Raw genomic sequence first — 22828 nt, forward strand, 5'->3', positions numbered from 1 at the left:
GCTTAACGTGACTAAAAAGTATTTGTACACCATGCAAATTTTCCAAATGCAGGAAGGCCATCTTGCCAAAGTTAAAACAATACATTTTCAGGGGAAAAAAAAACAACAACAGTAATATAATGATTGATTTGATAGCTAGAAACAGACATTATTTATATATGAGAAAAAATTATCTACTCTGTAAAAAGGGAGTATTTATTGAGCATCTAGAGTGATCAGAAACTAAGCTTAGGGCTTTACAGATCTTTCACCACACTGCATCTACAAAGGATAACAGTGTAAAAGGAAACAATGTTTAAATGAGTTTCTCATCATGACGTGAAGCATATACCAAAATAAAATGTAAGAGGCTAGAGAAGATGTAAACTTAAGAGACTACTGTAATAGAAGTAGAGGGTTGGAGGCTGTGAGGTGAAAGTACAAAAGCTCCCGCCTCTTCACGCTAATCTTATCAGTGCAACAAACAAAAAAGCCCACTTTTTCTGGAGAATGGTATTTATGATTATAACACTATTATATTTATAATTTACAACTCTAAAAGTGAAAGAAAGAAACCCTTTTCTTCTTAAGGCAGATTTTGGAGTCTTGGTTTCAAAAAGTACTTTAAGAATAGCAATGGTTAAAAAAAAAAAAAAAAAAGAATAGTAATGCTCATCCAAGAAATGTAATCATGGGCTTGTCATTTAAAAGTGTGAATTACTATGACATTTTTCCTGGTGGTAAAATTATTTTTTATCTTGGTTTTTAATAGCAATAGTAGAAAAATTATCAGTAGTACTACTGTAATTTCCACCCAGATGGCTGAGAATCACAGTAGGCATGACAGTAAAAAACAGCCCTAGTTTAGCTCTAAAAAGGTGCAGGCCTGCTCACTCATTAGCTGTGGATCTCAAACATAACAACTTTATTTCCTCTGGACCTCAACGTCTTCATCTGTAAGCAAGATGGCTGGACTAGAGGTTACTTCCCCCTTCCTCTCTCTGTCTCCCTGGCTCTTTCACTTGATGGCTTTAGCGATTTAGGAGCTAGCCTGGGGTTTCTGAGGACAGAGAGAAAAATCTGGAGAAAAGGAATAAGGAGAATGTAAACAACCAGAATATGGAGAGAAAAGAAATCAAAAACTCACATTTATAAAAAGAAATGGACAAATAGTTCAGGATAGAAGATCATGAGTTTTATTGTCAAAGTCAGTTTGAATACAAGTTTCAGTTATATTAAAATGAGAAAAGAAAGTGAGAAATGCCAGAGATACAGACTTAGAAACATTATCTATAACACACAAGAATGCCTCACAAATAACCCAAGAAATCCTCCCCACATTCCCTCAGTACATACAGAAAAGATCTCATAATACCTGGCTTGATCATTCATAATTCTGCGCCGACATAATCACCCAACTATTTTCCCACAGGTTATTCCCCTCAGCCAATCTGGGTTCATCATTTCAAATACCCGAGAATATTTCCCTTTCATTATCACTCAATGCTCTTTCTTTTTTTCTTTTTTTTTTTTCAGATTTTATTTATTTATTTGACAGACAGAGACACCGAGAGAGGGAACACAAGCAAGGGGAGTGTGAGCGGGAGAAGCAGGCTTCCGGCCGAGCAGGGAGCCCAATGCGGGGCTCGATCCCAGGACCCTGGGATCATGACCTAAGCCGAAGGCAGATGCTTAACGGCTGAGCCACCCAGGCGCCCCACTCAATGCTCTTTCTGAAAGGCATTCTCTCTTCTCTCAACTTATACTAATAATTTATCATGCTCTAACCATGTTTGAAGCACATTCTCAGTACTTGACATGTATCAGCTCATTTAATTCTCTCAACAATCCTAGGAGGGAAGTCAAGTAACTTGCTTAAGATTACACAGCAGCAGAGCTAGGATTCTGACACAGGCAGTCTGGCTCTAAGGAGCCTGTCTTCTTAACTTGCTAACGAGTCCTTCAAAGTTCAGATCAAGTTCTGTCACCTTTCTGAAGTTCTCAGCTGCTTAGCAATTATTCCTGCCTCTTGGGTCCTTAAGTAAACCACTCATTTACCACTTACCATTGGACCTAGGTTGTTATTACTCTTCTGTGCACATATTCTATCTTTTCTAAGAACAGGCTCTTGTCTCATTTATTTTGTAACAACACTACTTAGAACCTAAGAGAACCTAGTATCTAAAACATAAAAGTGCTTATTAATGAAACTATAATGACATTTAGTATTTCTGGAGACCTGTACCAGGCTCTGGGCTAAGTGCCTTTATATGTAGTCTCATTTAATCCTCACAGCTGCCCCTCCTCAATACTGCCAGTGAGGAAACGAGGCTCAGAGAAGCTATATATGTGGTTCAATGTCACATAGTGGTAGTGACGGTCTTACTTAAGAGTCTGTACCACACTCTTAATCTGCAGTCTACCACAGAACGCCTTGAAGAATCAGTCCTAACCTCAACTGAGTTCAGCCTGTGCTCACCCTGCAGCATGACCCTGAACACTCAGGAATCAGTACCAGAGGTGCAGCTGCCGCCCTCAGGAAACTTGCAGTTCAGCAGGACTTCGGGACCAAACTATCACTGGCAGAGTCACCATCACCGACTTAAATACTTTAACTTATATTTTAAATCAAAATACCAGATTAATCCTGGGAAACTCTCTTCCACACCACTCATTCTCCCTTCAGGCTCCCTCACTCCCTTTATGCTCAGACTCCTCTCTCTAAGCTTTTATATTATAGAGTAGAAGGGTCCTGTTAATCCTAACAACCATTAGGATATCTAAATTTAATTTAGTGATAGCTCAGACTCAAGGGTATATTGATAAAGTCCATGCCCATAATGAAATATAAGCAGGGAAGAACAGCTAGAAAAAAAGCAGTAGCAAAAAGCAGTGAAAAGAGGGGTATGAAAGTCATACTGTTACGGGGGAAAAAAGCAATAAAAGCAAGAAAATGGACACAAATAGAAGGCATAAAGGAGTCCAGCATAAATTCAGTGAAGATACATAGATAAATAACACTAAAATCTAATCAATTTTAGGAAATCTGACTCCTTTATTCCTTTTCCTAACCTCTAAAGGAAATAGAAAAAAAATATAAAACAACTGAAAAACCATTTACTAGAAACAGAATATAAATTAGGAGTTTTTTTCCGACAAACCATTCATTTTAGAATTTCAGAGCTGCAAAGAAATTTTAAAATACTACCTAATCCAACCTACTCATGTTACAATTAAAATAAGGCTCGGAAAGGTTGATTTTAATTTGCCGAAGATCATATAGCTACTGAATCTCACCCCAATGTCTACTCCTACCAGACTAGGCTTTCTAGAAATGTATTTTACTCCTCCATTTTCCACTCGTAATAACTATTAAATTAGTTTCTGCATAAGCATCTCAGAATCCACATATTATTCCTAATTCCCTTAGAAGAAAATAACCAGATATTCTGGATTATGTAAAGCAATATGGTATTTTATTCTTTTATTCCCAAAGTCAGTAATCTCAAATTGGGTCCTGGTTCTTACCAGGAGAGTCAAACATTTCCCAGAAGAGCAGAAAGAAAAAAGATCTCCGGAAGCTCACCGAAAGCAAGCCAAGTTGATAAACTACAATCCATCCGGAAAGGAATTAGGCCCAAGACCCCTGGAGGCTGGATGACAGCTAGTGGGAAACATAATGGATATAACTTATTTTCCCATTTCTATTTTATATACTCCTAACTAAGCACAGGCTCCTATATTTCTGACAAACGCCAATTCCAAGAGCTTGTAAAGAAAAGAAATGATGAGAGTATCATGTCACTTTCAGCAAAGGTGGCTTTTAGACGGGAACTATCTTGGCCAGGAAATATGGTATGAGGGATAAGTCTTAAGGTAAACCATAGAATGGTACTTTTAGCCTTAAAAACACCAGGAAGTCCTGAAAACGTGTTAAGTACACTGAGAATTTCCTCCACAGCAAAGCACTTCGAGATATCCTGGGCTGGAAGAAACTCATCCTGGGCCATTTCTGTGGTCTAATGAAGTCTGCTGCTTACACCCTGCCCATCCATGATACACTGTAGGCTCTGCCAGCCATCATACTGCAGGTTATATGAGCTGAGTAATTCTGAAGTCTTATATAGAAACTTAGTTTAAATACAGTGAACACCTAGGCCTTAAAAATGATGTCTTTGCCTATAGAAGGCTGACTGAAGCCTTCTCTGGAAAGGAAGAAAATGCCTTAGTTTACTTTAGGAACATAGCTTACTTTTCAGATATATGAACTTCATTATAGATTAGGGATAATCTCCTGCTTTAACATGTTAAACAAATTAGGATTATTGTACTGAAAATGAAAAGGACAAAAAGATAAAAAGTCATTATAAGGTTAGAAACAAACTGTTTTAGTGACTCAATGAGCTTAGGAAGAGTAAAAGTGACCAACGAGAATAATCAAGTTATTAACAGCTGAAGAGGAAAACTAGGAAGAGCTTTTTCGCTCGGGGTGAGGGGAGGGAGTGTTGGCGAGCAGCTGCTACAGAGATGGTATTTAAACATATTTAGTTTCAAGACATAGGTGAAAATTTGGGCCTCAAGTTTAGACAGAAGATACAGACTTGGGGTCTAGAAAGCAGAGCAACAATTAAGTTTTTAGAGAAAGAGAAGGTTATGGAAAAACATTTAAAACAACAGCATTCCTCAGATAATACACTTTAAAGATAACCTAACCTTCCAGATGAATAATGCTTATCATACAGATACAGAATATTTGGACTGCTTTGTTCTAACAGAAAAGCTAAAACATTAATTTTTTTCCTCAGGCTATGAATTGACAGGAAAAAGGTAAGGATTAAAACAGTTTTATAATTACTATTTGTCCAAAGTCAAGTCTCTGAACTAAAACACAGTGCTTCTGAAGTTTCTCTATTTGTAAAAAAAAAAAACTTCTGGAAAAAACTGAGAGAAAAAAATCTGATGCACCAATACTACCATTTTACAATTGTGGTGAGAACTTAAAAGTACATTAACCAAAATGCTGATAATTAATAAATCTGGAGAATAGGTATACGAAAGTTCATAATGCTATTCTCCCCAGTTGTGTGCAGTTTAAAACTTTCATAATAAAAAATATTTAAAAAGCCTACCTACAGATATTTAAAAAATATTTTAATTAAAAAAAATTTTTTTGAGAGAGCATGAGCACGAGAGGGGGAGGGGCGGGGAAAGGGAGAGAGAATCCCAAGCAGGCTCCCCCCCCAGCAGGAGACCAAGGTGGAGTTTGATCTCATCACCCTGAGATCATGACCTGAGCCAAAAATCAAGACCAACTGAGCCACCAAGGCACCCCAGATATCTTAAAAATTCTATCTGTAATTTCGGCTTGACAACTCAAAACAAAATTCTAACACACAAAAACTTATCAAATAATGTTTTATTCATTTTCAATAGACCAACGAAATTTAATGTGTATGAAAGGGAGAAAAGATCCTGTGTCATTTCAGAGGAATATAAATATGTTCATTAAATGGAAAAAATCCTTTTATCCATGTTGGTTGACATTGGACATTTGTTATTTTTCTCTTCAAAGAACTTACAATTTTGTTGAAGAAAATGTAAAGTCTATATAACAGTTTTGGTTAGTAAAGGCAAAATAAACATTTATCCCCAATATCAATGATTAATTTGTTGAACATGCTGGTTAGCTGTCATATTATTTCAAACATCTTCCACTCTAGTAAATAATCAAATAAACAACTTCTTTAAGTAAAGGAAAAGATAAAAAAAAAAAAAAGAACCGATATCCATAAATTAAAAACACATTTAAAATTACATAAACGAATAAGTAGAGGGGAAAAGTTGAACATTTTTAACAATGATCATAGTTTAAGTTACAATTTAAATGAATATAATTTAAATCACATCACTCTACTGAGACTACGACAGTACTGCAACTAATAGAAAACAAATTGACCGCTTAGATTCACCACTTACTGATAAGCAAGAATAGTATATATGGTTTACAAGCACGTATCTTTCCTCCCTATGACAAATAGCACCACCCAAAAATGACAATTAGATTTGTTTGCCTCCTCTTCATCTGTAAGTTCCAAGACAATAAAAACTATACATGTCTGTGCAAAACCTAGCACACTATAGGTGTACAACTCTTCTAACAGGAATAATCACCACCTTCAATTCCCAGAAAGCTATTGCTAGCTATCAGTCTCATTCCCTAGATGATGTGCATAGAAAAACAAAATCAAGCAGGGTTTCCCTGCTGGCAGTTCTGCCTTGAATCATTTTCAGAACCTTATTTCTTCTAATGAAATATGTCATCAGGACGCTTGAGAGAGAAGCAGCATAAATACATACATGTAAAGACAAAAGAGACTGTCAGTGATTCTCTTTTTCTCCATCATTACGAAAGCACTGATGAAGTCTGAACTGAGGTGTTTCACTTTTTGCAGACAGCAAGATCATTGTCTTCTTCAACAAATTGTTGTAGCTCTTTTCCTCATTAAAGTAAAAATTACATACCGTAAAATGCCCAGATCTTAAGTAGCCAGCTCAGTAAGTTTGAACAAGCGCATACACCAACAACTGGTGAATCTGGATGTTCCTTGTATTAGGTCTTGCAACTTTTCTGTAAGTTAAAAATTATATGAAAATAAAAAGTTACCCAACAAGTGTATACTTGAATTAGCATTACCCAAATCAAGCTACAGAATACGTCTATCTCCCCAGAAAGTTCCCTTTTGCCCCTTTCCAGTCAACCACAACCCTTACCCAGAAACCACTGTCCTGATTTCTATCAACACACCTAAAGTTTTGCCTGTTCTTATATTTTTCACAAATGGCATCATTTGGTACATACTTGTGCCTGGCTTCTCTTGCTCCAAATATTTCTGAGATTCATTTAAGTTGTGTGAATCAGTAGTTCATTCCTATTGTGAAAAAAAGCTGCTATGAACATTTTACATCAAGCTTTTTGTGAACATATACTTTATTCCACTTAATGCAATAAGATTTCATTTAAAAAAGGGAGGGTTCCCATATATAAATAAGCTTGTAAAGTCATATAGTATAGATAGATGGACTGATTGCACATAAACATATAGCAAAAATAGTTACATAAAATACAACAAATATAGATATTTTATCTACGTGTGTGTATATATATATAAATGAATAGATTCTGAGAGGTCCGCCTGGAACCAACAGAGATATTTTTAAAAAACATATAAAGTTCATAGTGAAAATAAATATAAGATGGGAAAGCTATCTGTTTAATTTTTCTAAGTATTATGTTTTAACCTAAGAATAATTCAAAAGAGAAAAAGATTTCTTTCCATGTAAGTTACCCTGTTCTGCTTCAATGAAATACATTCTCATAACAAATCCCCTCCCCAAACTAGAACTTCAAAACATTAAATATTACCTCCACTACATAATAATTTTTTATGAGAGGGGGAAAACCCAAAATATTTAAAATTACAAGTTTTATCTTATTGTCTTCCTTTTTATTTTTTATTTCTTTAAAGATTTTATTTATTTATTCAACAGAGATAGAGACAGCCAGCGAGAGAGGGAACACAAGCAGGGGGAGTGGGAGAGGAAGAAGCAGGCTCATAGCGGAGGAGCCTGATGTGGGGCTCGATCCCACAACACCGGGATCACGCCCTGAGCCGAAGGCAGATGCTTAACCGCTGTGCCACCCAGGCGCCCCTATTGTCTTTCTTTTTAAAAAAGTTAAACAGGGAAATAATCCATTGGCTAACACTTAACATGGGTAAAGACCATTCCATCTTCATTGAGAATTTATGCTGGAAAGGATTCAATCTCTAGGATGTTTTCTCCATCCCAAAAAGTAATTTACTGCAGCAGTAAGTCTACAACGAACACATTTTGACTTTGAAATTCCACTGTGTAATTTTCAGCTGAAAGTAGAGGAGGTTCTTTAATTTGCAGAGGTAGTAACATTAAGGAACATACACACAAATCTGATTTTTGAAGAGATCAATTCGAAATTCCCAACTCTGCTTTTGATAATCAGATGATCATTTTCAGGGGACTAGAAGTGGCTCCTCATTTAACATCACTTATAAATTGCCAAGATGGAGGCAGAATGCTACAAATGGATCTAGAAATTTACCATTGCTTGCTTTAGGAAGGGTCTGCAGCTATAAAAGGAGGAAACAACCCTCTTCTAAAGGTGCTTGATTTTGTTCTTTTATTTCTCCTCCGTCAAAATAAGCAACTTCAAGAACACACAATTCTAACGTACTGCATTTTTAATCTTAAAAAACATTCTTAGCATTTGAATGTTCCCTAACTTTCACAGATGTGTAATTATTTACTTAACCCATTATTCACTCTGAAAACACATCATTTTCATTTTTCCAATAATTGTACCATTTTCTAAAAGAACAAGGAAAACAGCCTCGATTAACTGTTACAAAAGCAAATGCAGCTCTAAACAGCTACAACCCCCAACTTTCATTATCTTTTTCCTGTTTTAGAGAATTACAATCTTATTCTTATTTTTAAAGTGTTTTTCTTCCAGACCAAGAGTAGAAAACAGAGCAAATGTGTAGACCCCATACTCCCTCTGGTGGTCCTTCACTCTCATTAACTAGATGTTTTCCAAAAGACTAGAAGTAAATACTAAATGAAGCATAAAATGAACTTGCTCCATTTAGGGATTATAGTCTTACATGTTTAAGTTTCAGCTGAGTACAAGCCAATTCTTTTCATAACAAACTGTGAGATATAATTATTTTGAGTGCTTGAATTTTAGTGTTTCAAATATTGCTAAAATATCCGTAGTAACCTGTTACACAGATTAGTTACAAGGGTGCATAAGGACCTACTATAATTAATTTTAAGCTGTCTCTTTGGACAGAAGAGTCTTTTACTTGGTATGTATCTTTTTTGCAAATTAAATCACACTTAAGTGGCTAATGTTTTTAAATCAAGTTACTTTCATACCAACAACCACTCAGTCTCCTATGTGTACAGATTTAATTTTCTTTACACTCTGGGGATATATTATTAGAACTTAAAAATGCACAATAGATCCTTTCTCCCTCCTTGGCCATCTTGGCGACTGCTCTTGGTTGGGGGCTGTCCCGCACCTAAGGCAAGAAGGTGGTGGCTGCACAGAAGAAAAAGTCACTGGAGTCGATTACCTCTAGGCTCCAACTCAATGTAAGTGGACAGTACATGATGGGGTACAAGCACACAAAATGATCAGACGTGGCCAAGCAAAACTGGTCAAGCTAGCCAACAATTGCCTGCCTTGAAGAAATCTGAAATAGAGTACTACATCACATTGGCCAAAACTGGTGTCCATCACTAAAGTGGCAATAATATTGAATTGGGCACGGCATGTGGAAAATACGACAGACTATGCACACTGGTTATCACTGATCCAGGCGATTCTGACATCATTAGGAGCATGCCAGAAAAAACTGGTAAAAAGTAAATCGTGCAAAATTTTTCTTTAATAAAACTGGCCAGAGAGCATTTTTTTTTAATTTTATTTATTTATTCGACAGAGGTAGAGACAGCCAGCGAGAGAGGGAACACAAGCAGGGGGAGTGGGAGGAAGAAGCAGGCTCATAGCAGAAGAGCCTGACGTAGGGCTCAATCCCATAACGCTGGGATCACGCCCTGAGCCGAAGGCAGATGCTTAACCGCTGTGCCACCCAGGCGCCCCCAGAGAACGTTTGGAAAAAAAAAAAAATGCACTGTAGAAAATTCAGAAATGTACAATAAAACAAAATCTAATTATTAATCAGCTAGGTTTAAAAAGTTCAAATAGTTTCAGAGTGCCTGGCTGGCTCTGTCAGTGGAGCATGCGACTCGATCTCCAGGTTGCAGGTTAGAGCACTACACTGGGTGTACAGATTACTTAAAAAACAAGAACAAAAACAAACAAACAAAAAACTTAAAAAAGATCTTAAAAAAATAAAAGTTCAAATAGTTTCAGAATTATAAAATGTCCATATTTAGTTGTTCAGTATTAAATAATTATGGAATTTGGTGTGCCAAAATATGTACAATACAGATTTTTTTCTTGGGGTGCCTAGGTGGCTCAATAGGTTAAGTGTCTGCCTTCAGCTCAGGTCATGATCCCAGGGTCCTGGGATCGAGTCTGGTCAGGCTCCCTGTTCCGCTGGGAGCCCGTTTCTCCCTCTGCGTCTCTCTCATGTATAAATAAATAAAACCTTTAAAAAAATATATGTATAAATGTTTTTTCTTTAGGAATTATGAAAAATTATAGTAAAGGCCTGTACAGAGATATTCTTAAGGTATAACATGCATAGTACTGTCAAAGCCATGTTCATGTCTAACAGTGTCATCTGATTTATCCTCAAATTAGCTATTTTAATAAATGCCCTTGTTTTTTGTGGCTTTATTCATTCAAAAATATTTGTCCACCCCCAAACTCAAAAGGAACCACACATGAGGATTATGACTTAAACACACTCACAATGTTTATCATGTAGATGTGAGAATTCAATTTATGCTTAATTTTGAAACTGAAATGTGGTTGATAATTTTATGATATGGTCTACCACAAGTTAAAATGGACAAAAAACCCAGTAAATTATCTAAAAACTGAATTTGAAAATGGGTTTTTAATTAAAAGCCATTTTTATAAAGTTCCTAAAATATGCTTTTACGTAAATAAAACTATAAAATGCTTAATTTATATGTGGTATATTTAAACATCACCATAGGATAAAGATTATAATACTTATTATACATAATAAATTACACATAGTAGTTAAAACTAATATATTCCTATACACTTTAAAGAACAATTACCTAAATCATCCAAAACAATGAGGACCCCCAGACTTATAAGATTCCTTACAACTATTTATACAGAATAAAACCCACTCTACAGGACGAGTCACTGCTTGACCAATCTACCCTAGGCATCAAAAAGACAACTCAGCTTTAATAGCAATAACTTCTTCTACAGCTACAGAAAGAGGATGTTCTTTGTTCACTAGACTGATTCATTCTAAGCTAAGAAACCTTTAGGAAACTAAATAACCCAAAATACGTGTTCTTTTCCAATCCAAGAACAAACAGAAAACTGAAGATTTAATTAGTAGCCCAATACAGTATTTTAAGTTTTTCATGTTGAACTGGTTAAAATTCACCTAAAATTACCATAACTAAAAAAATTAAAGATTCAGGAAAATGTTTGTTTTGTTAAATGTTGGAAAGACAAAGACCTTATAACATTTAAGCCTGTTGCTTTAGAGATACAAAACATTTTATAAAGACCATCTTTGATTTTGTTTTTAAAAATCCCAGTCACAGCTAGCCTATTTGTTAAAGCGGTCAGCTTTAAATGGTGTTACTAATTAGCTAGGTAAATAGTAAAATTACAATTCAGTGAAATACTAATAAATTAGCATAGTTAAAATTATAACTTTGTTCTTAAGAAGTTACACTTCTGCTAAATATAAATCATCCCCAATAGATATAAAAGACACATTAGAAAAAAAATTAAATCAAATCAAGCGTTACAAATAGATTAAATATCAAATACATATTAAATACATATTAAAATATGTATAAACTACATTTCAAAAATAATTGTTATATATTATTTTTAAATGTATTTTTTCTGTAGATGCCCTACATTGGTCAGGGCCGTAACTGTAGATTAAGTGGAGGTCAGCTGGGAGAGAGAGGAAGAGAAAATGGTAAGTGAAAGTATGACAAAGATTTCCAAACAAGAATAAAAAATTTTTCAAGTCTATCCTTGAATTTTGATTGAAACACCAAGAGAAAAAAGCTACTATAATTCTCTAGTAAACCCCCCGGGGGGGAGGGGGCAGAATTCCACAGACTATTAAAAATACTTAACCGAAATATGCCTTAACTTTTCCTTTGTCCACAATCTAACAAAATGGTTAAGACAATGAAAATAAACACTTCTGTCTACCCTCAGCGAGGCAAAGAAAGCTCCCATTCAATGCTAAGCCTTATTCCACTGAAAAACATACTCCTGAAAAGTAAATCCAAAACCACGAGCTCAAACTACTTCATGCAGAATTTACTGAATGGCGGCCAAACGTTGTACACACTGTCCCGAACCACACTGAAGGATATCTAGAGTTCTGCATTCTCCATTTACTAACTTTGTACCTTACTATGCTTTCGCCACCACTGCAGAAACCGATTTTTTATGTAAAACTACAATGTTCCTCCAGGCTCGTCCATGGAAAGAAGGCAATCAACCTTCACGCTGACCCCTCGAATTTTTTTTTTTTAATCAATACTGGGTTTGACTCTTATACTGTCGCCAGCACACCTTTTCAGACATCAGTGGAAGGAGTTCTAACGTTCTAGGACTGAGCCGAATAAGGAGCCCTACGACAAGTTTTAACTGGCTTTCACCTGGCACGAGAATAATCACCTGTTAGAACGGCGCTGCACTGGCACCCTCCAAGAGCGGCCGAGAACCGGGATGCTGTATCCCAGTCACTTGTCCCATGGCGGCAGGTGAAGGCGAAGAACACGCATCCACACCCACCGCCCGGGGAGCGCAAACCGAAAGCGAGGAGCGCAGTAGCGGGACACTCCGTTATCCTCGCCCGCCGCTGGCCCCGCCAGGTGTGCGCGGCTCCATCGCGCCCGCGGCGTCCCGGCGCACGGCTCACCCCGGCTCGACTTCGCCCGCCGCCCGGGCCGCAGAAGGCGAAGTTTCTCTCCCGCCAGCGGCGGCTGCTGCTCACGCGCCGCCCGGCTCTCGGCGAGTCCCGCAGCCTGCTCCGGGCGGTCGCGGTCACAGGCGCCGGGCCTCGGGCGAGTCGGGGGCCGCCGACGGGAGCCGGAGCCGGGACCTATCACCTCGGGCGGGAAACAAAAGCCGGGTGAGGACGAGCGGGCGCGACCGGCCTCGCCTCCGCGAGGGGGAGCGCGGCGGGGGCGGGGAGCGGCTCTCGCGGCCGCCCGACTCCGCGCCTCCCGGAGGGAGCACCGGCCCCGCGGGCCGGCGGGGCGCAGAGGGGCCCCGCTGTTGGGCTAGGGGCATCCGGCGCGCTCGCCTCGAGGCTTCCCCGGCACAGCTCGCCCCGAAGCGCCGCTTCGGGGGCTGGAAAACCGTGCGTGAGGGGACGCCGAAGCGGCGCGGCGGCCCGCGAAGGAGGGAATTCGGTTCCCGGGGCGCCACAGCCGCCCGCCCCATCCCTGCGGCCATGGCGCCGGTACCTGTCGCCGTGGTTGCTCCTCGGCCCCGTCTCTCTCTGCCTCACCCGCGCGCCGTTCGGCCCCCAGCCCGCCCAGCAGGCCGTCCGCGCGCTGGACGCCGCCGCCCGAGACTGGCAGCGCCCGCGAACCGGCCCGAATCCCCCGGGCAGCGCCCGGCGCGGTCCCGCCCCCGCCGGCCGCAGGACCCGCCTTCCATAGGGCCCCGGGGCTGTCAGTCCGCCCCCAAAAGGCGCGCGGGCTGTTGCTCCGCCTGTCCGGATTGGTGGCCGCGCGCCGTCCATGCAAATGAGACCCCGCCCCCGTCCATTTGCACCTCCGCCTTAGTGTAAACTCCGCCTCTCCACGCCAGCCCACGTGTCTGGCCCTTGGCCTTTGTGGGGCCGGAGGGAAGGGATGGAGGAAACTGACCGACGCCCCCTCACACCATTTCTTACCTTCAGAGAAACTCATGCCTAAACAAGCTAGTTGACTTCACATCTGAATCGTATCTCTGAAAGCTCTGTCCTCCTGTTTACCCGGCCTGACCGTCAGGGGATGGAGAGGGTAGGCCGGGCTGTTTGTGTCAGGTAAGCAGGCTAGGTTAGCGCCAGGAAGTCAAAGATGCCCAGTTGAGCCTGGGGAAATCCCATCTTGAAAACGAGTTTAGCACGTAGCATTTCCCCGTGGACACTAAGTGACTGTGAAGACCGTGCTTGGCCTTGGCTTTCTGCCTTTCAAGCATGAGATACGAGGAGATTGATACGGCGCAGGGCCTTAAAAAGTGTGTGTATTCTCTGATCCCCCTTTCCCATCCCACCCCTGCCATCAGCAAAGGGCACAGCTGCTGAGCAAACAACGCTTCAGGAGGGGCCAAGCTCCTCCAGCCAGAAGACTGGCTGCCTCCGAGTAGTTCCCCATAGAGATTCAGATGAGGGGCCCGAGCTGGCTGCACCTAGGCTTTAGGGGATAACTTAGTCAATCCTCTCATTTTTGAGGAAACAGAAACCTAAAGTTCCATAGCTATGGAACTTAATAGTCACCTATGGAAACCTGATATCTCATAACCAGATCAGAAGCCACATCTCTTAGCTCCAAATCTGCTCTCTGTGTTATGTCATGTGGGTCATTTAGGTATTTATGAAGAGCTTCCAACAAATCACCATCTGGCCTTCAGGAGGTGGTGCCTCTAGAAGGAACAACTAGAACCAAATGAAACCTCCTCAAGGGCAACGGCCCTGACCTAATGCCTAGAAGTTTCCCTTTTTACCAGATGCCACTGAAACAATTTATTCATGCATTAATTCAACAAGACATTGGTGATTAAATCCAAACCCAACCTTTTATCCTTCAATGATTTGTTCTAAAAGCTAAGAGGGGCGCTTGGGTGGCTCTGTTGGTTAAGCGTGGGACTCTTGGTTTCAGTTCAGGTCATGATCTCAGGGTTGTGAGATCGAGCCCCCTCTTGGGGGCTCTGGGCTCAGCACCCAGTCAGCTTGTCCCTCTCCCTCTGCTCCTCTCCCTGCTCATGTGCATGCGCTCTCTCAAATTAATTAATTAAAAAAAAAAGAATCTACTAATAGCAGGTGCTGTGTGCACAGTGTACACAGGTGAGAAGACACTATCCCAGTCCTTGAAGGCTGTAGCTAAAGAGATAGTACCATCCACATTACCTGGCAGTACCACGTATCTTACAGTGGACAGCTCCAAGGAAGGAGCAATTAGCTTTTCCTGGGAAAGGCAGGGAAGTCTTCATTGAAGAGGTGACACTAGAGCTGAGTCCTAGAAGATGGAGTCTTCGAAGATGGTGTTTGCCAGATGGAGGGATGCGGAAGAGGAAGGAAGGGGATTCCTGGACTGTGGAGGATAGCGTGAGCAAAAAACACACAGACCTGGAAAAGCCTGGTAATTGAGGGAACAGTGAGGAGCAATATGGGCAAATCTACAGGGCTGTGTGGTCATGTCACATGCTCTAGGACCAGGCTCTTCCAGGAGGAAGACAGAAAGGCCCCGGAGGCTGCCAGGCTGTGTTGTAACACACCGCAGCAAACAACAACAGGCCCTGTAGATACAGCTGTAGGCTTTTTTTTCTAGGCCAGAGTCTGTGGGGAACAGTCAGTTCCACAGTTCTGATGGCAGCCTGGCTGGCCCCACCCACTCTCTCAGAAAACCACTCCGGTCACTGCACTTGCCCTCCTTGGCATTTGGAAACACGTGTGCTTGCAATTTCCCCAAACACTGCTGCCCTTCAGAACTCAAAGATAACGTGGGCTATGCTGCAGACACCTGGGTGTGGGACGGACAGCCCTTTCCTAATGCACAGAGTGGTTCTTTGCAGGGCCTGTTACCAAGGCTAGCTTCAGGGGTGTGTGACCTGCGCTTGGTTTCATGCTCTGCTGTCACCATCTTGAAATTCTTAATAAATTTTCAGCATTGCATTTTCATTTTGCGCTGGGACCTGCATATTTCATAGCCAGTCCTACCTGTCACTGTTGGTGCCCCTGGGAATGTTGTGATCCTGCTCAAACCATGTCTCATTTTTAAAGTACTTGGCATTGACTAGGTTTATTCACGTGCACTGTATCACTTGATTCTTACACTGGCGATGTGGGGTAGGCCTGTATTACTAGTCCAATTTATTAGCCTAGAAAACTGAAGTTTGGCAACCTTCTCCAGGTAGCGCAGCAGGGAATGGCAAAGCTTGTATTTGAACTCAGCCCACACAAGCCCTATTCCATCTGCTATGGAGCTACCTTTATGTTGGTTTCAGAATCCTTTCAAAGGCAGATTTGTACAGGAAGGATGTACTGGGTTGTTTTTGTTTTTGTTTTAAGTAATCTCTACACCCCAGATGGGGCTTGAACTCACGACCCCAAGTTCAAGAATCGCATGCTCTACCAACTGAGCCAGCCAGGCACCCCGAGGATGCACTGTTTTAAGAGTCAGAACACATGGTGGAGTGAATATGTGTCATTTCATGGCTGCTTATAACATCTGCATAATTTTTCATTAATTTTGAAAAAAAATCATCCATTGTATGTTCAAATACTGTTTCTGTACCTCTTTCCTTCTGGGCCCCCAGTTGAAATACCTATTAGACCTTCTCACTATATCCCTTTCTTTTATTTTTTTCTATCTTTTGTCTTTTTTTTTTTTTAAGATTTTATTTATTTATTCGACAGAGATAGAGACAGCCAGTGAGAGAGGGAACACAAGCAGGGGGAGTGGGAGAGGAAGAAGCAGGCTCATAGCGGAGGAGCCTGATGTGGGGCTCGATCCCACAACGCCAGGATCACGCCCTGAGCCGAAGGCAGGCGCTTAACCGCTGTGCCACCCAGGCGCCCCATCTATCTTTTGTCTTTTGATGCTTTGTTCTAAAAGTTTCTTGTGACTATTCTTCACTTCACTAATTCTGTCTTCAGCTTTTTAAAAAATTCTCCTCTTGGGCATCTGACATGCAACTCTTCATCTCAGAGTCATGAGTTCAAGCCCCACATTGGGCGTGGAGTCTACTTAAAAAAAAAAAAAATTCTCCTTTTAAACCCGTCCATCAAACTCTTTATTTGTTTTTTGGTTTGTTTGGTTTTTTTTTTTTTTTTAGTTCCAAAATTTCTATTTGGGTCTCTTTCAGATCTGCTATGTCACTTCTTATATCTCTTTGTGACTTGTTATAATCTTCTCTCCTTAAACAGGGAAAGTGTAGTTGTTTTATGGCTTGTGTCTGTTAATTTCAATCTACAGTCCCTGTGGGTCTGCTTCTGTTGTCAGTTTTTACTACTGGTTCTTCCTTATGTTGTTTTATCTCCCCAGTACCTGGTTATATTTTGGACATTGTATTTAAAAAATCGTTTGAGGGGCACCTGGGTGGCACAGCGGTTAGGCGTCTGCCTTCGGCTCAGGGCATGATCCCGGCGTTATGGGATCNATTTGAGGGGCACCTGAGTGGCACAGCGGTTAGGCGTCTGCCTTCGGCTCAGGGCATGATCCCGGCGTTATGGGATCGAGCCCCACATCAGGCTCCTCCACTAAAGAGCCTGCTTCTTCCTCTCCCACTCCCCCTGCTTGTGTTCCCTCTCTCGCTAGCTGTCTCTATCTCTGTCAAATAAATAAAAATCTTTAAAAAATAAAAAAATAAATAAAATAAATAAAAAATCATTTGAGGCAACAATAATAATATCTTCCTCCCAAAAGGATTTCCATTGGTTTCTGCAGGCATTTGGGGACACTAGCAAGCTGGAATCACCTTAACTCAATTTCAGAGCTTCTGATTTTCTGAGTTTCCCTGATGATTTGAAGCTGGACAACAGTCTGTGCGAGGGTTTGTTTATTTATGGTTCCTCCTTACCCAGTGTTGCAGTTGTTTGAGGTTCCAGTCAAAGATTGGGAGTTGTTTTAGTTATATATTGTTTCACAGCAAACTATCCCAAAATTTAGCAGTTTAAACCAGACGTCAGTGGACTTTTTCTTAAAGGGCCGTGTGGTAAATATTTTAGATTTGCAGGCCATATGGTCTCTGTTACCACTACTCAACTCTGTCATTATAGTTCAAATTAGCCATAGACCATACATGAATGAATGGAATGGCTGTGTTCCAATAAAACTTTATTTACAAAGCCAGGCAGCCATTCCCAAGAGATAAAAAGCATCGGTGAAAAACCCGCAACTAATACCATGCTTAATGGTGAAAAACTAGATACCTTCTCCAAGAAAAAGACAAGGAACAAGACAAGGATGTCCACTCTTGCCACTTCTATTGAATATTGCACTGAAGGTTTTAGCCCGATGATTAAGCAAGAAATAGAAATTAAAAGGCATCCAGATTGGAAAGGAAGAAATAAAACTATCTCTACTCACAGATGACATGATCTTGTGTATAGAAAATACTAAAGAGGGGTGCCTGGGTGGCTCAGTTGGTTAGGCGTCCGACTCTTGATTTCAGCTCAGGTCATGGTCTCAAGGTCCTGAGATAGAGCCCTGTTTTGGGCACCGTGCTCAGTGGGGAGTCTGCTTCTCTCCCTCTCCCACTGCCCCTGCCCCCACTCACTCTCTCTCTCAAATAAATAAGTCAGGAAGGAAGAAAGAAAGGAAGAAAGAAAGAAGAGAGAGAAAGAAAAAGAAGAGAGAGAGAGAGATAGAAAAAGAAAGAAAGAAAGAGAAAGAAAGAAAAGAAAGAAAGAAAGAAAGAAAGAAAGAAAGAAAGAAAAGAAAGAAAAAGAAAGAAAGAAGGAAAGAAGAGAGGGAGTAAGGGAGGAAGGAAGGAAATACTAAGGAGGGGCATCTGGGTGACTCAGTTGGTTGAGCATCTGACTCTTGATTTTGGCTCAGGTCATGATCTCAGGATGATCTAGCTCTGTGTCTGGCTCTGGGCTCAGCACGGATTCAGCTTGAGGTTCTCTCCCTCTTCCTCTGCCCGGCTCAGGCTCGCGCGTGCGTGCTTTCTCTCTCTCAAATAAATAAATAAATAATCTTTTTTAAAAATAAAAACTTAAAAAAAAGGAAAATACTAAGGAATCCACTTAAAACCTGTTAAAAATAATAAGTGAATTCAGGGGCACCTGGCTGGCTCAGTCCGTAGAATATGTGACTCTCAATCTTGGGGTCATGAGTTTGAGCCCCACATTGGGTGTAGCGCTTACTTAAAAAAATAATAAGTGAATTCAGCAAGTTTGTAGGAAACAAGGTCAGTAATGAAAATCAATTATATTTATATACATTTCCAGTGAACAATGCAAAAATGAAATAAAGAAAAAATTTCATTTATAATAGCATAAAAAAGAATAAAATACTGGGGCACCTGGCTGACTCAGTCAATAGAGCATGAGACTCTTGATCTTGGGGTTTTTAGTTCAAGACCCACATTGGGAGTAGAGCTTACTTTAAAGAATTATAATAGGGGAACCTGGCTGATTCAGCTGGTGTAGCATGAGACTCTTGATCTCAGGGTTGTGGGTTTGAGCCCCATGTTGGGTACAGAGATTACTTAAAAATAAAATCTTGGGGAGCCTGGGTGGCTCAGTCAGTTTGGAATCTGCCTTTGGCTCAGGTCATGATTTTGGAGTCCTGGCATTGAGTCCCATTGGGCTCCCTACTTGGCAGGGAGTCTGCTTCTCCCTCCCCCTGCTCATGCTCTCTCTCTCTCTCTCTTTCTCTCAAATAGATAAGTTTTTTAAAAATCTTTAAAATAAATAAAGAATAAAATCTTAAGTAATAATAATAATAATAAAATACTTAGGAATAAATTTAACAAAAGTAGTGCCAAACTTATACTCTGAAAACTACAAAACATTACTGAAAGAAATTAAAGAAGACCTGTATAATTGGAAAAACATTCTATGTCCATGCATCAAAAGACTTAACATTGTTAAGATGGGAAAACTTCCCAAATTATCTACAAATTCAATGCAATCCCATCAGAGTTCCAGTTGACCTCTTTATAGAAATCAACAAGTTCGGGGCGCCTGGGTAGCGCAGTCGTTAAGCGTCTGCTCAGGGCGTGATCCCGGCGTTCCGCGATCGAGTCCCACATCGGGCTCCTCCGCTGGGAGCCTGCTTCTTCCCCTCCCACTCCCCTGCTGTGTTCCCTCTCACTGGCGATCTCTCTGTCAAATGGATAAATAAAATCTTAAAAAAAAAAAAATCAACAAGTTCATTCTAAAATTCATATAGAATTGCAAGGGACCCAGAATAGCCAAAATAGTATTTAAAAAGAAAAATGGGGCGCCTGGGTGGCTCAGTCAGTTGAGCATCCTACTCTTGATTTCAGTTCCAGTTGTGATCTCGGGGTTGTGGGATCAAGCCCTGAGTCAGGCTCCCCCACTCAGCTGGGAGACTGTTTCTCTCTCCTGCTCCCTGTACCCCTCCACATGCATCCTTTCTCTCTCTCTCTCACTCTCTCTTAAATAAATAGATAAATATTTTTTTAAAAAAGAAAAAGAAAAACAAGGGGTGCCTGGCTGACTCAATCAGTAGAGCATGCAACTCTTGATTTCAGGGTTTTGAGTTTGAGCCCCATGCTGGGTATAGAGATTATTTTAAAATTAAATATTTAAAAATAAATATATAATGAACAAATAAATAAAAAGAAAAACAAGGGGCACCTGGCTGGTTCAGTCAGTAGAGCATGTGACTCTTGATCTTGGGGTTGTGAGTTCAAGCCCCACATTGGGTACGGAGCTTACTTAAAAAATGAATAAATAAGAGCGCCTGAGTGGCCCAGTCATTAAGTGTCTGCCTTCGGCTCAGGGCGTGATCCCGGCGTTCTGGGAGAGCCCCACATCAGGCTCCTCTGCTGGGAGCCTGCTTCTTCCTCTCCCACTCCCCCTGCTTGTGTTCCCTCTCTCGCTGGCTGTCTCTCTCTCTGTCAAATAAATAAATTTTTAAAAAATCTTTAAAAAAATGAATAAATAAGTAAATAGAAAAACAAATTTAGGGGCGCCTGGGTGGCACAGCGGTTGGGCGTCTGCCTTCGGCTCAGGATGTAATCCCGGCGTTATGGGATCGAGCCCCACATCAGGCTCCTCTGCTATGAGCCTGCTTCTTCCTCTCCCACTCTCCCTGCTTGTGTTCCCTCTCTCTCTGGCTGTCTCTATCTCTGTCAAGTAAATAAATAAAATATTTAAAAAAAAAAAAAAGAAAAGAAAAACAAATTTAAAGGACTCACATTTCCTTATTTCAAAATGTATTACAAAGGAACAGTAACTAATACTTGGTACTGGTACAAGGATAGACATATAGATCAATGAAATAGAGTTGAGAGTCCAGAAATAAACCCACACATCTGTGGTCAACGATTTTCAACAAGGGTACTAAGCACTGGTGAGTAGATGGAGAAATTGGAAGCCTCGTGCATTGCCAGTGGGAGTGTAAAATAGCACAGGTTCTATGGAAGGTAGTTTGGCACTTCCTAAAATGTTAAACATCTAATTAGTATATGACCCAGCAATTCAATCCCTGGATATATACCCAAAAGAACTGAAAACAGGGACTCAAAAAGATACTTGTACAGCAATGTATATATTAGCATCATTCATAACAGCCAAAAGGTCTAGCAACTGATAGTCAAAACAGCCCAAATGTCTATCAGCAGATGAACAGATAAACAAAATGTGGTATATCCATAAAATACAATATTATTTTGATACTAAAAAAAACAAAGTACTGATAGAAGCTACAATATGGATGATGCCCAAAAACATCATGCTAAGATGAACAAGCTAATCACAAAAGACTACATATTATATGATTCCATTCATATGAGATGTCCAGAACAGAAAAGACAGAAGACTGGAAGTAGATTGGTGCCTACTAGGGGCTGGGGAAGTGTAGGGGAAGGAAGGATATGAAGATCATAGGGAAAGTGTACAGGGTTTCTTTTTGAGGTGATTAAAATATTCTAAGGTTGACTGTGTGATAGTTGCATATATCTGTGAATGTACTAAAGACCACTGAGTTGCATACTTAAAATGGGTAAATTGGGGGTGCCTGGGTGGCTCAGTCAGTTGAGCATCTGCCTTCAGCTCAGGTCATGATCCCAGGGTCCTGGGATCGAGCCTCACATTGGGCTCTTTGCTCAGCAGGAAGTCTGCTTCTCCTTCTCTCTCTGTCCCTCCCCCTGCTTGTGCTCTCTCTTGCTATCTCTCTCTCTCAAATAAATAAATAAAATCTTTTTTTAATGGGTAAATTGGTATGTGAATTAATTGTATTTCAATAAAGCTGTGAGAGAAAAAAAGAAAGAAAGAAAAAGAAAGAAAAACAAAAAGCAGTCATCTATGGGCTATAGTTTGCTTACTCCTGACTTAAAACAATAATTATTCTAGGGGCACCTGGGTGGCTCAGTCAGTTAAGCAACTGACTCTTGGTTCCAGCTCAGGTCATGATCTTAGGGTCATGAGATTAAGCCCCACATCAGGCTCTGTGCTTAGTATGAAGTCCACTTGGGACTTTTTCTCCCTCTCCCTCTGCCCCTCCCCCCCCAAAATAAATATTTTTTAAAAAATAAAATTAAAATTAAAAAAAATTTAAAAACTATTCTATTTAGTTGCTCACGATTCTGCAGTTTAGAGCAGGGACAACTGGTCTCTATGTGGCATCAGCTGGGGCAGCTTGACCAGTCCTGAATGATCTACTTCCAAGATGGCCTTACTCACATGGAGAGCAAGTGGGACCTCAGCTAGGATGTTGGCGAGGGTCCTTGATTCTCCACATGGTCTCTCCACGAGGATAGGTTGGGTTTGTCACAGTATGGTTGTCTCAAGATAATTGGACTTTTACATGGTGAATGGTTTCCTCTAAAGGGCAAATGTGGAAGCCGCCAGGCCTCCTAAGGTTTAGATCTGGAAACAACAGTGTCATTTCCACTATGTTCTTTTGGTGAAAGCAGGTCAGAGTCCAGTCCAGATTCAAGGGGAGGGAACTAATAATGATGTGAATACAGATATATGGTTTACTGGGGGCCACCAAAATATCTATCTATCTGTCTTCCCTCTGTCCCCTAATGTTTCACTCCTCCCCCATGCAAAATATACTCACCACCTCTTAAGACCCCCCAAAATCTCACCCCATTGCTCTACTAGGATTGGGTTTGAGGTCCATAATTTCATCACCTAAATCAAGCCTAGGTATGACTGAGATTTCTCAAGTTATCCTCTTC

General features: G+C 40.7%; 1 protein-coding gene and 1 pseudogene across 10 annotated transcripts in view; one reads left to right on the plus strand and one right to left on the minus strand.

Moving 5' to 3' along the window:
* FKBP5 (FKBP prolyl isomerase 5) overlaps nucleotides 1-13355 on the minus strand; it is a 112016-nt gene extending 98661 nt beyond the window's left edge. For 4 of the 10 annotated variants that reach the window (XM_019794192.2, XM_002914297.4, XM_011218523.3 and 1 more), the window contains exons 1-3: nucleotides 12410-12547; nucleotides 6839-6908; nucleotides 6502-6607 (exon numbers count right to left, since the gene is read on the minus strand). The gene's annotated coding sequence lies outside the window, so the exon portion shown is untranslated. Of the gene's footprint in view, nucleotides 1-6501; nucleotides 6608-6784; nucleotides 6804-6838; nucleotides 6909-12409; nucleotides 12548-12653; nucleotides 12787-13203 lie in introns of those variants that run through there. The other 6 variants (XM_034660609.1, XM_034660611.1, XM_034660610.1 and 3 more) reach the window with 4 other exon arrangements.
* On the plus strand, nucleotides 7750-9448 carry LOC100481565 (annotated as a pseudogene).
* Nucleotides 13356-22828: the final 9473 nt, after the last annotated feature.

The sequence above is a fragment of the Ailuropoda melanoleuca genome, chromosome 5 (genome assembly GCF_002007445.2).
Source record: "Ailuropoda melanoleuca isolate Jingjing chromosome 5, ASM200744v2, whole genome shotgun sequence".
NCBI lineage: Eukaryota > Metazoa > Chordata > Mammalia > Carnivora > Ursidae > Ailuropoda > Ailuropoda melanoleuca.